The sequence below is a fragment of the Berghia stephanieae genome, chromosome 13 (genome assembly GCF_034508935.2).
Source record: "Berghia stephanieae isolate SIO BIC M18660-M18661 chromosome 13, UCSD_Bste_1.3, whole genome shotgun sequence".
In the NCBI taxonomy this organism is placed as follows: Eukaryota; Metazoa; Mollusca; class Gastropoda; order Nudibranchia; family Aeolidiidae; genus Berghia; species Berghia stephanieae.
Window position 1 is genome coordinate 12177807 of NC_088372.1, and position 12721 is coordinate 12190527.

Sequence of the window (12721 nt, forward strand, 5' to 3'; positions counted from 1 at the left end):
CCGAAAGCGAGTGTTATACCAAAAGACCACATAGCCGCACTATGAGACTTGATTACCACCAGATTTTTAAAGAGGAGAAATTAAACGATGATTCGATGTATTTGTAAATACAGTCTTAATTTCAAGCTTTTAATTGCAATACTATTATTATTCAAAATCACGCCTTGGTCTGCTAAAGACACTGTCAGCAAATGTCATCACATCTCTAGGTGTGTACACTAATGTAAAAACATTGAATAACATGGGATTCTTTCATATATTTGTATTTAATCAAACGAGTTATTTTTTTTTATCGTACCCAATAACACAACGAGCTTGTGAGGTTGTGTTTATGCACGATAAAAATATAACGAAATGCAAGAAGAATGAGCCAATAGAAAGTAAGATTATTAGACACTTATTTGTAACCAAATGTTATAGCGTTATAATATAGATATAGATAGTTCGAAGATGACGTCACTCAGGTCTTTGTTATTGTTTTTTTCCGTCGTGTTTATGAGTAATGCTCACTGAATTGTATTAACCTGACTATAAACGTTCATTGATACACACAGTTTTATGTGTTGGTCCGTTATACTTCCGGATTGCAATGTTATGAGCTTCTTAGCCAAGCGCAAACTATCTAAAGGACCAACACACAAAACTGTGTGTACCCATGAACGTTTATAGTCAGGTTAATACAGTTCAGTGAGCATTACTCATAAACGCAAATGGCAAAAAAAAAACAATAACAAAGACCCGAGTGACGTCATCTTCGAACTATCTATAGATAGTATGCAGATGACGTCACTCAGGCCTTTGTTATTGTTTTTGCCATCTGCGTTTGTGAGTTGTTCTCACTAAACTGTATTAACCAGACTATAAAAGTTCATGGTTACACAGAGTGTGTGTGTTGGTCCGTTATACTTCCGGATGGCAATGTTGTGAACTCCTTGGCCAAGCGCATTCTATCTATAGAAAAGCAACTATGTATATCCGAGCACGTGTGAAGGTATGTCACAAATTCCATGTTTTGAATTGTCAAAAATCTAAAGGTTAATCCAGTTTGCCAGTGTTCCTCTTGGCCAATTTCGACTTCAAAAGTGGTCAACTGGTACCTCAGGTGGCCAAACAATACAAACACTTTAACCCCCTTGAAAAATCCATCGGTTTTGGTTATCAAAACATCAACTCGACTAGGAAAGCATTGTTTGTTGTTGTTTTTTTTTAAGGAAAGAAAAATAAAAATAAAAATAAAAATTAATAATTGAAACAGTATCCTCCTTGTGGCCTCCTAAGTTTAGCCAAGAACGTGACCATCTGGCAACCCTGATTACACTCGTTGCTTTTGGAAACTTAAACTAGAACATTTATATAGATAGTTCGAAGATGACGTCACTCAGGTCTTTGTTATTGTTTTTGCCATCCGCGTTTGTGAGTTGTTCTCACTAAACTGTACTAACCAGACTATAAAAGTTCATGGTTACACAGAGTTTGTGTGTTGGTCCCTTATACTTCCTGATGGCAATGTTGTGAATCCTTGGCCAAGCGCATTCTATCTATAGAGCAATATCCACTAAACGTGCTCAATCGCTTTACCAGGTGACCCTGGCCAACAGCAACACTTAACATCTAGGACGGGACATGACTCATGTTAGGCGAAAATACAAATCTTTTTTCGGACAGAGACAACGTTGTTAACGAACAGCTACTCATTTTACACCTGAACACGGCGAGAGAATGTGAGTAAAGAGCCTTTACCAAGGCTCGAACCCAGGACCTTCCAGTCCGAAAGCGAGTGTTATACCAAAAGACCACATAGCCGCACTATGAGACTTGATTACCACCAGATTTTTAAAGAGGAGAAATTAAACGATGATTCGATGTATTTGTAAATACAGTCTTAATTCAAGCTTTTAATTGCAATACTATTATTATTCAAAATCACGCCTTGGTCTGCTAAAGACACTGTCAGCAAATGTCATCACATCTCTAGGTGTGTACACTAATGTAAAAACATTGAATAACATGGGATTCTTTCATATATTTGTATTTAATCAAACGAGTTATTTTTTTTTATCGTACCCAATAACACAACGAGCTTGTGAGGTTGTGTTTATGCACGATAAAAATATAAACGAAATGCAAGAAGAATGAGCCAATAGAAAGTAAGATTATTAGACACTTATTTGTAACCAAATGTTATAGCGTTATAATATAGATATAGATAGTTCGAAGATGACGTCACTCAGGTCTTTGTTATTGTTTTTTTCCGTCCGTGTTTATGAGTAATGCTCACTGAATTGTATTAACCTGACTATAAACGTTCATTGATACACACAGTTTTATGTGTTGGTCCGTTATACTTCCGGATTGCAATGTTATGAGCTTCTTAGCCAAGCGCAAACTATCTAAAGGACCAACACACAAAACTGTGTGTACCCATGAACGTTTATAGTCAGGTTAATACAGTTCAGTGAGCATTACTCATAAACGCAAATGGCAAAAAAAACAATAACAAAGACCTGAGTGACGTCATCTTCGAACTATCTATAGATAGTATGCAGATGACGTCACTCAGGCCTTTGTTATTGTTTTTGCCATCCGCGTTTGTGAGTTGTTCTCACTAAACTGTATTAACCAGACTATAAAAGTTCATGGTTACACAGAGTTTGTGTGTTGGTTCGTTATACTTCCGGATGGCAATGTTGTGAACTCCTTGGCCAAGCGCATTCTATCTATAGATTGTTCCACAAGCCCTGCACACGCGTTGACGTGGATATCATCACAACCTTCTGGTGGATTTTAATGATAATTGGCTTGAACACTAAAATTGTTAGTGACATTAAGCCGATTTTTTGCATCGGTTACAGTACCATACTTAGTTTATAAAACAAATACTATGTTCTTTTATAGAGTGCGTTTCCATGCTTTAACCATGCTCAATGCGCGCCACAATGTTATATGTTATTTGTCACCTTATCTTTACACAATGTTATTCAGTCGGCTATATGGTCTCGTGGTATGACACTCGCTTTCGGATCGGAAGGTCCCGGGTTCGAGACTCGCGCTCGGCGCATAGTTGAGTCCTCGGAAAAGGCTCTTTACGCACTTTCTCTCACCGTACTCAGGTGTAAAATGAGTACCTGGCCGTTAATAGCGTTGTCTTTGTCCGAAAAATTGTAATATCGCCTAACAGGCGTCATGTCACGTCCTACATGTTAAATGTTGCTGTTGACCAGGGACCCCTAATAAAGTGCTTTGAGCACATTTAGTGGATATTGCGCTATATAAAAGCTCAACTAATTATTAAGTCAAAACTCAGCCCTTGATTGAAACGGTTCCTTTGCATAGAATGATCTGTCAAGAGCGTAACTAGAGCATTTATATAGCGCAATATCCACTAAACGTACTCAAAGCGCTTTACAAAGGGTCCCTGACCAACAGCAACACGTAACATGTATAACGAAACATGACACCTGTTAGGCGATCCTACATTTTTTTTTTCCGACAGAGACAACGCTGTTAACCGTCAGTTACTCATTTTACACCTGAGTACGGTGAGAGAATGTGATTAAAGAGCCTTTTCCAAGGACTCAACAATGCGCCGAGCGATGCTCAAACTCAGGACCTTCCGATCCGAAAGCGAGTGTCATACCACTAGACCACATAACGGCATAGTAACAAATTGGCAAAAAGAATAGATATACATATTCAAAAAGGGAAGAAAGAAAGAAACCTAAAACAAAGAAATGATAACAATAACAATAAAGTAAAATAAATGAAACAAAAGTAAATGTAAATTTTCCACTAGTTACTCGGAGACTAAGTCCCGTGGGGTCAAGGTTGTGCGTTCTTCGGTAAACGTGTCACGTGTCTGTGACCCTCAATACCAAAAACAAACAATGTTGTCATTTATTTCTTCTAAGACTGAGTCCTGGAGTCTGAAATCGGATGTTTGGATTTGTTGGAAATAAATAAATGAATAGGTAAATAAATGAATAAAGAAACAGAATAAATAGATAAATATATAAACATATATGAATGAATAATTAAAAAGATATGCGAATAGATAAATATTTAAATAAATAATCAAACAAACAAACAAACAAACAAACAAATACGCAAACAAATCGTCAAATAAATAGATAAAAATTATATAATCTTATATAAATATATATATATATATATATATATATATATATATATATATATTGTGTGTGTGTGTGTGTGTGTGTGTGTGTGTGTGTATGTATATGTCTGAAAACGGAATTATGTCGGAACGAACCAGATGCTTAAAAGCCTAATTTAATGTTAAAACTGTTCAAAAATATAAATTATTGGCATTACCACCCTAAAATATGGTATCCATTCTCCTCAATAAAACATACAAACTCAACACAAGTCTGATATTTCTGGCTATAAATTCAATTTTCAACATCTTAACCAACCCGACTTCATACTGTTTTGAGGCGAAGGGTCACAGATTAGACCAACTTTACTTTAGTTTCAAAACCATCACCTCAACTAGTCGTAATAAAAAATCTTGAAAACTATCAATAGGTTTTGAATATATTTTTTTTAAAGTTGACACCAATGATTTTCATTTTTTTAAATCATGTCGCAATCTGTAAAAAATACTATTAAAAAAACAACAACAAATAAAAAAACCAACAAACTGTGGGGCAGATCAATTCAGCTACTTGGCAATATTTCACAACGCTGGGCGAAAACCGCTCTATTTTTTTAGATTTAGTTTTTGTTCACAAAAATCTGTGGCACACTCTGGTCACGTGTTGTTGTTACTAAAAATAACTTATCCGAAATAAGGTCAATAAAAAAATTAACAAGTTTTAAAAGTCAGACGTGTCCGACAAATCGTACAAATATTTAATTGAAGTCATGACGTTCTACTGGTGACTCGGGTTTTATTTTCTAGTTTAACTGCTATTTGTCTATTCCATTGAAAAGTGTTATAATTCTTGACGTCAAAGGAAACAAAAAAAAAAAAAAAAGAAGAAGACAAAAGGAATAGGAAGAAGAAGAAGAAGAAGAAGAAGAAGAAGAAGAAGAAGAATTATTATTATTATTATTATTATTATTATTATTATTATTATTATTATTATTATTATTATTATTATTATTATTATTATTATTATTATTATTATTATTAATTATTATCTATCATCATCATCATCATCATCATCATCATCATCTTTATTATTAACTATTTATCATTCACCACCTCAAACCACTATTATCCCGGAATAAACCAGATGTTAAAAAAGAAGACGATATTTTAAGGATAAAATCACAATAAATATCACATTTTAGTTTTCGTTCCGATGTTGCTATGTCAAAAATGTAATACGCTTTCTGTCTTCAACAATACGTATATAATAGGAAACAAAAGTTTGATTTTAACAAACTGGTTCCAATCTCTTTGAAAGTGTAAAATCGCTCTTCTGAAGTACTGGATACATGTCTTGAGTACCCTACTTGATCTTCTGGTTTCAGAGTGGCGGCATGTATTTTCTAGTCTAAATAATATGTGGCTCCTCGTCTCAAAACGGTATTAAGTCGGGATATCATGCTTAAGTTGAGTTTATTTGCTTTATAGAGGAGAAGGAATATCATATTTTATCGTGCTAAATACCAACGTTTCATATTTTTGACCAGTTTAACTATAATTTGACTTTTTAGCATCTGGTCCATTCCGACATAATACCGTTTTGAGACGAAGGGTCACATATAGTATACTGGTCGTCAATGAAGATCGTGCACCCTCTACTCGTACCGTCAACAGGGGTGACTTTGCCTCTCGGGGTGACTTTGCTTCAACCGATTTGGAGCATTTGGAGTATTCTCAGGCTTGTTGCAGGTATTTCCCTTATTAGAGGACTTGGTTTTTCATCAATAGAAATAACTGTTGCAAATGTGGGTGTAATCTAGTTTGTCCATATCTATAGATAGTATGCAGATGATGTCACTCAGGCCTTTGTTATTGTTTTTGCCATCCGCGTTTGTGAGTTGTTCTCACTAAACTGTATTAACCCGACTATAAACGGTCATGGATACACACAGTTTTGTGTGTTGGTCCGTTATACTTCCGGATGGCAATGTTGTGAACTCCCTGGCCAAGCGCATTCTATCTATAGAGGCAAAGTCACCCCTTAAAGCAGAGTGACCCCAGTTGACGGTACTTAGAATATGCCTATAGATAGTATGCGCTTTGCTGAGAAGCTCATAACAATGCCATCCGGAAGTATAACTGGCCAACACAAAATAATGTGTGTAACCATGATCCTTTATAGTCTAGTTATTACAGTTTAGTGAGAATTACTCATAAACGCGGATGGCAAAAAACAATAACAAATACCTGAGTGACGTCATCTTCGAACTATCTATAGATAGTATGAAGTTGACGTCACTCGTGTCTTTGTTATTGATTTTTTGCCATCCGCGGTTATGAGTAATTCTCACTAAACTGTATTATCCAGACTTTAAACGTTCAAGGCGACACATAGTTTGGTGTGTTGAGTGTTGGTCCGTTATACTTCCAAGATGGCAAGGTTGTGACCTTCTTAGCCAAGCGCATGCTATCTATAGATAGTTCGAAGATGACGTCACTCAGGTATTTGTTATTGTTTTTTGCCATCCGCGTTTATGAGTAATGCTCACTGAACTGTATTAACCTGACTATAAACGTTCAGGGATACGCACAGTTTTGTTATGTTGGTCCGTTCTACTTCCGGATGGCAATGTTATGAGCTTCTTAGCCAAGCGCATACTATCTATAGCTACATCCTGCTACAGACGCTCTCGTATGATTCAATATGTAACCTATTCAACATTAGATCTCCGATGGACAGGCTACATACACACTTTCAAAGGGTTTTGAACCGGAAAAGTAGGTGAAACATCACGTCTTTTCTTCCTTATTAAATCACGCTTTGTCTCTCTGATTATACACATAAAATCATCATCTGTTTGAGTTGATAAGATTCGTAGAAAATTCCAGGCACCTGACAAACGTATAATAAGCCAAGCGCATACTATCTATACATCAAGCTACTACAAATAGTCACGCTCCCGTATGATTCAATACGTAGAAGCTATTCAACATTAGTCCTCCGAAGTGCACAGGCTACATCCAAAGGTTTTTGAACCGGAAAAATAGAAAGTGTCAAATTACGACTTTTTCTTCCTTTTTGATGCACGCTTTGTCTCTTTAATTATAAACATAATATCACCTGTTCGAGTTGGTAAGATTCGTAGAAAATTCCAGACAGACACCAGACAAACGTATAATTAATTAACCAGTCGGTCGTTCATAGCAACCCAATGACGTATTCTCCAGGAACACGTGGAAATTGATGCCCAAAATGATGGGCGTGTTTGAAGCCATGTCACATGTTAAAATAAAATATGTATGATATCAAATATTAGAAAAGCGATTTTCAAAACTTGCTAAGTCGCTTTTCATCATTCAGGGAGAACAGGAGAAAATAGGCGAACAATCTTTTCAATTTTCAACCCCCCATTTTTGGAATTCTCTCCCGTCACACGTGAGATGCTCGGATTCGTTGACAACTTTCAAATCTCGTTTAAAGTTTTATCTTTTTACGTCATAATGTTGCAATATTATTATCATATTTTGTTGTTGTTAAATTGAATTCGTATCACTTTTCCATCAAACTTGTTTTACTGTAATATATTTTGTTTTATATCACTGTAAAGAGCTTAGAGCCTGTAACAATTGGGTAAAGCGCTATATAAATGCCATTAATTATTATTATTATTATTATTATTATTATTATTATTATTATTATTATTATTATTATTATTATATATTATTATTATTATTATTATTATTATTATTATTATTATTATTTATCATCATTATTATTATTATTATTATTATTATTATTATTATTATTATTATTATTATTATTATCATTATATTATTATTATTATTATTATTATTATTATTATTATCATTATTATTATTATTATTATTATTATTATTATTATTATTATTATTATTATTATTATTATTAATATTATTATTATTATTATCAGGTATTTTCGTTTTTATGTTTTATTTGGTGCCTTAATTTGACCTTTAATATAGCGCATTACTAAACGGTTAATAAAAATTCAAAGCGCTTTACAAGTGGCCCCTATCCTAGCAAACAACAACTCATAACATGTAGGACGAGTCATCACATGACGCCTCTTAGACTTATCACATTTTTTTTTCGGACTGAGACAGCGCTGTTTACGGCCAGGTAGTCATTTTACACCTCAGGACGAGGGAAGATGTGTGAGAAAAGAGCCTTTTTCCAAGGACCAAACTATGCAACGCTCGGTACTCGGACCCAGGACTTTCCGATCCGAAGTCGAGTGTCATACCACTAGACCACATAGCCTCGCAGAGATTAAAGAGTAAAATACGTGTCTTAATGGGATTCAATAGTCTGATGTCACGTCCGATCAACAAGAGCAGCTTGGTTCTAAACAAAGAAAATCGGTACTTTTTATTCTTCATGCTGACTAGAACTTTTTCACATGTCGTGTGACCAGAATGTATAAAAGTCAAAACATGATCAGATTTATAATGATTTTCTCCTCTGGATACATTTTTTTTAAAAATGAGATATGAGCGAAGAAAGAAGATAAAGTGTTACCAAAAGCAACACATTTTTCTAGAAAAAAATAACTTGGCATAGCTTACAAGGCAAATTATGTATAAATGAGAATTCAATTTAGGCGTGCAATTTTATTTGTTAATTGTGCCTATGAGTACGCGCTATAAATAGACACAAACATTCAATAGCGAATTCACATGAGGCATTGTGAAAGCAATTTCGGCACATTTTAAAAAATCATTTAATTTTGTCGATTGGGTCTGTTTTTGTTTTCCACAACTAATTAAGAAGAAAACAGGGCAAATTAATGTTCCAAGACATCATTATATGACATAAGAGGGCCTTCTGAAGCATATGGAAGAGTTGAAGATTAGCTCTTGACAAAGCATTTGGGATGGAACAATCAGATTGTAAAGCGATGAGTTGGCGAGAGATGGAATGATAACAGATGTTTTTGGCGGAAAACAGTGTGAAAATGTTTACGCCGCCATATAAAATCAGTCAAAGATGTCGTACACGACCATTTATTTACCAACATAACCTGATGTCAAGAGCTATGCAGTAAGCAACATGGTAAGAAAATGCTGCTGACCCTAAATAAACTTGAAGACGTACCGAAACATTGGAATGCACACACATAATTACGTCGGTTTTTTAACCCTCTCCTTACCAGCCATTTTCAGGATTTTCCCCAAAACTTCCAACCAAACTAACACAAAATTAGATTTTTTATCACTCAAACACAATAGCAGTAAAGTTCTTGCGATACATAATTTCTTTAGCAAAACATGCTCTACAACACACTGTTCATTTTCTTTAAATTTTATGATGTCCAAGAGAAATTTGAATAATAAAAATGTTGGTTGTATCGTAACGAATGTGACGATTTTCCTATAGTTGGCAAGGAGAGGGTTAACGCGCTCCCAATTGAGTATTTGAAGGGCAGATAGTATGCATCCCCGTTCTTTCAATGTGAAGCCTGTCATAAATAGTCTTACTGCTGTTTGGACTTTCTGTATCGTGTTTTATCAGCCCTGGTGAGAATGAGGGTCCTGGCGTTACACGTATATTATTACAATACCGGTCTATTGGACAGTGTGGCTCAGAGGTATGCTCTTTGCTTTGTACCCGAAAGGTAGGTACCGAGTTCGACTACCCGTCGCGCTGTGTGGCCTTGAGCAAGTCACCTAGCCTTAGACTCACTTTGCGGCGCTGTACTGCGGCTGACGCCTGAGTTATTCCAGTCTTCCCTTGGAATAGATCCTGAAGAGAAATTTACGCTTAGGGATGAATAAATTTATTATTATTTAACGAATGTTGAAATAAAGAACAAAAATGCAATGTCAAAATACTGGTTCCAATCTTCTTGGAAGTGTGAAACCACTCTTCTTTAGGACTAAATACATACTTTGTGCAAACGATGTGTGAACGTTGAACGTTTATAGTTTGAGTAATACAGTTTAGTGAGAATTACATATAAACACGGATGGCAAACCCCCCCCCCCCCCCCCCAAAAAAAAAAACAAAAAAAAACAAAAAAAAACAATAGGGAATGAGATTAGTGGAAGAGTAGCGTCCCTTGATATGAGAACGTCATATTGGTTTTGCGCTTCCGGTGAAAGCGGCATGAGACACTTCACCAAAAGAAAGGACGAGAGGAAGACACATGCGCAAAACTATGGTGACGTTCTCTCTGTAAGGTGACGTCCAATCAAGGGACGCTACTCTTCCGCTAATCTCATTCCCTATAACAAAGACATGAGTAGTCACTTCATTCTATCTTTTGTTAATAATAATAATAATAATAATAATAATAATAATAATAATAATAATAATAATAATAATAATAATAATAATAAAGTGTTCTTTTATAGCGCTAAATACCGAAGCCTCAAAACGCTTTACAATATACTTGTCAAACCATAAACACACTCATGCCGAGTTAAACAGACACGCACAACAGTCACACACACTAACTATGCAAGTTTTACAAAATAAAATTGACATTCAACAAAATGGAATCAAAAAATAAAACGTATAAGTTACTCATCAATAAGAAAATGCCTGGGATAAAAATTTCTGGAAAAGATGAGTCTAGATTTTTCTTAAAATTTGCTATTGTTAGTCATAAGGAGGACTAAAGTACAACGTCCTGACTTCTCTGTCCTCGTGACAGATAGCACAAATAGTGCTGTTAACCGATATTTCAAGAGTGCTAATTGGATTCAATAGTTTGATGTCACGTCGCCTAGCAACGGCGAGCAGTGAGGTTCTAAACAAAGAACGGTACTTTTTATTCTTCATGCTGGCTAGAACTTTTCATATGTCATGTGATCAGAATGTATAAAAGTCAAAACAAGATCATATTTATAACGTTTTTGTCCTCTGGATACGCGTTTATGCTCGTTGAAGTAATATTTCATAATGGCGTCCGCCATTGTTCCGATAGTTTAGAGCCAGTTACTAAGTTACCAAGCTTCATTACGAGGGAAGTTACGACTGTTGATGTCATAATTATTTTGACCTCTCCTCTCTGAGTTCTGGTTGTGAGCCATATTGCTATATCCTCTTGCCATGAAAAAGAATTCCTCGTTTCACCCCTCTGGAGAAATACTTGTAAATTGTCCTCTTTAGAATGTTCGAAGTTGGCGTCACAAGGCGTCAATATGAGGGAAGTAGCATCATGATTGTTGAAGCCTATTAGTCGCGTGTACATCCCTCAGCGGGTTGATGGAGGGAGTAAACAAATCATGCTGAGCTTGTTGTGCTCACGTTCTTTTGTTGTTTTTTTTTTTGTGTTTTGTTTTTTTTTTAAGGGTTTTACGGCGCTTGCAACACATTTAGGTTATATCAGCGCCAGTAAAAAGGAAGAAAATGGGATAGTAAAAAGTTCAAGAATTACAATTAAAGCACCCAAGAAAAAGTAAGACATAGGGGAACTGGGAACAAATAGGGATCAGATGTAGATTCCAAGAGCATACCACCAATGTACTTAGTTTGAGATCACCTATAAATCTCATCCGGACACAAGCACAAAGTCTAACAAAGAGGAATACACTCAAATGCTTACATCATACATTTAAAATAACAAATATAATAATTCATAACAGAGAGATGATTTACAAGGAAAACAAATATCATCTCCCAAATCAATAACTATGCATTTGACTGTTTCTCTCCCAGCCAGGACTCCGGCCAGGTAAGGACAAAACCAAGTAATCTCATTCCAAGACAAAGACAGAACGCAAGTTGGAAAACGGACATAAGGGGATAGAAGACACAGTATGTACCTCCCTGCCCACTATGGGAGGTCAGAAACCCCACCCAGTGTTCACGTTCTAATAAATCTTCGAATGTTTTTCTTACCTGAACACGCCAACCTCCACGTGTCTTGTTTTCCTTTGGTTTTACATCATAATATGCGATCATAGCTATCTTCATTTCAACTTCCAGACGTCGGAGGTCTCCGACAAGACGGACGTCAGTCAGGTGAGACTGATGTCAATGTGTTTATCACAGGTTCTGTCACTTCCTTGTGTCCAACCGTAGCCATCGTTAACTTATAGTAGTCTGACACTAGAACCGTAGCCATCGTTAACTTATACCCTGACACTAGAACTGTAGGCATCGTTAACTTATACCCTGACACTAGAACCGTAGCCATCGTCAACGTGTAGGCTGATACTGACTAGAAAATGACGTCAAAAGGCAAGTCTTTGGCCACAAAAGAAAACAATTCGTGAGTTGTATTCAGTAGTTCAACCAATAGGATCACTTGTTTCCTTGAGCACTACTAATGACAACTCACTAGACGGTGCAAAAACCTAAAAGAAAATGACGTCAAACTATAAATCTTAGTGGGTTCCAGCGCAGCCATCGTTATGTTATAGATAGTTCGAAGATGACGTCACTCAGGTCTTTGTTATTGTTTTTTGCCATCCGCTGAATTGTATTAACCCGACTATAAACTTTCATGGATACACACAGTTTTGTGTGTTGGTCGGTTATACTTCCGGATGGCAATGTTATGAGCTTCTTAGCCAAGCGCATACTATCTATAGTCTGATACTGAAATCCAAAAGGACTGGCAG

At 35.9% G+C, this 12721-nt stretch overlaps 1 protein-coding gene across 1 annotated transcript in view; it reads right to left on the reverse strand.

Annotated features, from left to right (window-relative positions):
* LOC144958707 (sensorin-A-like) overlaps nt 1–12721 on the reverse strand; it is a 37258-nt gene that overhangs the window by 14025 nt on the left and 10512 nt on the right. The window lies entirely within an intron of this gene.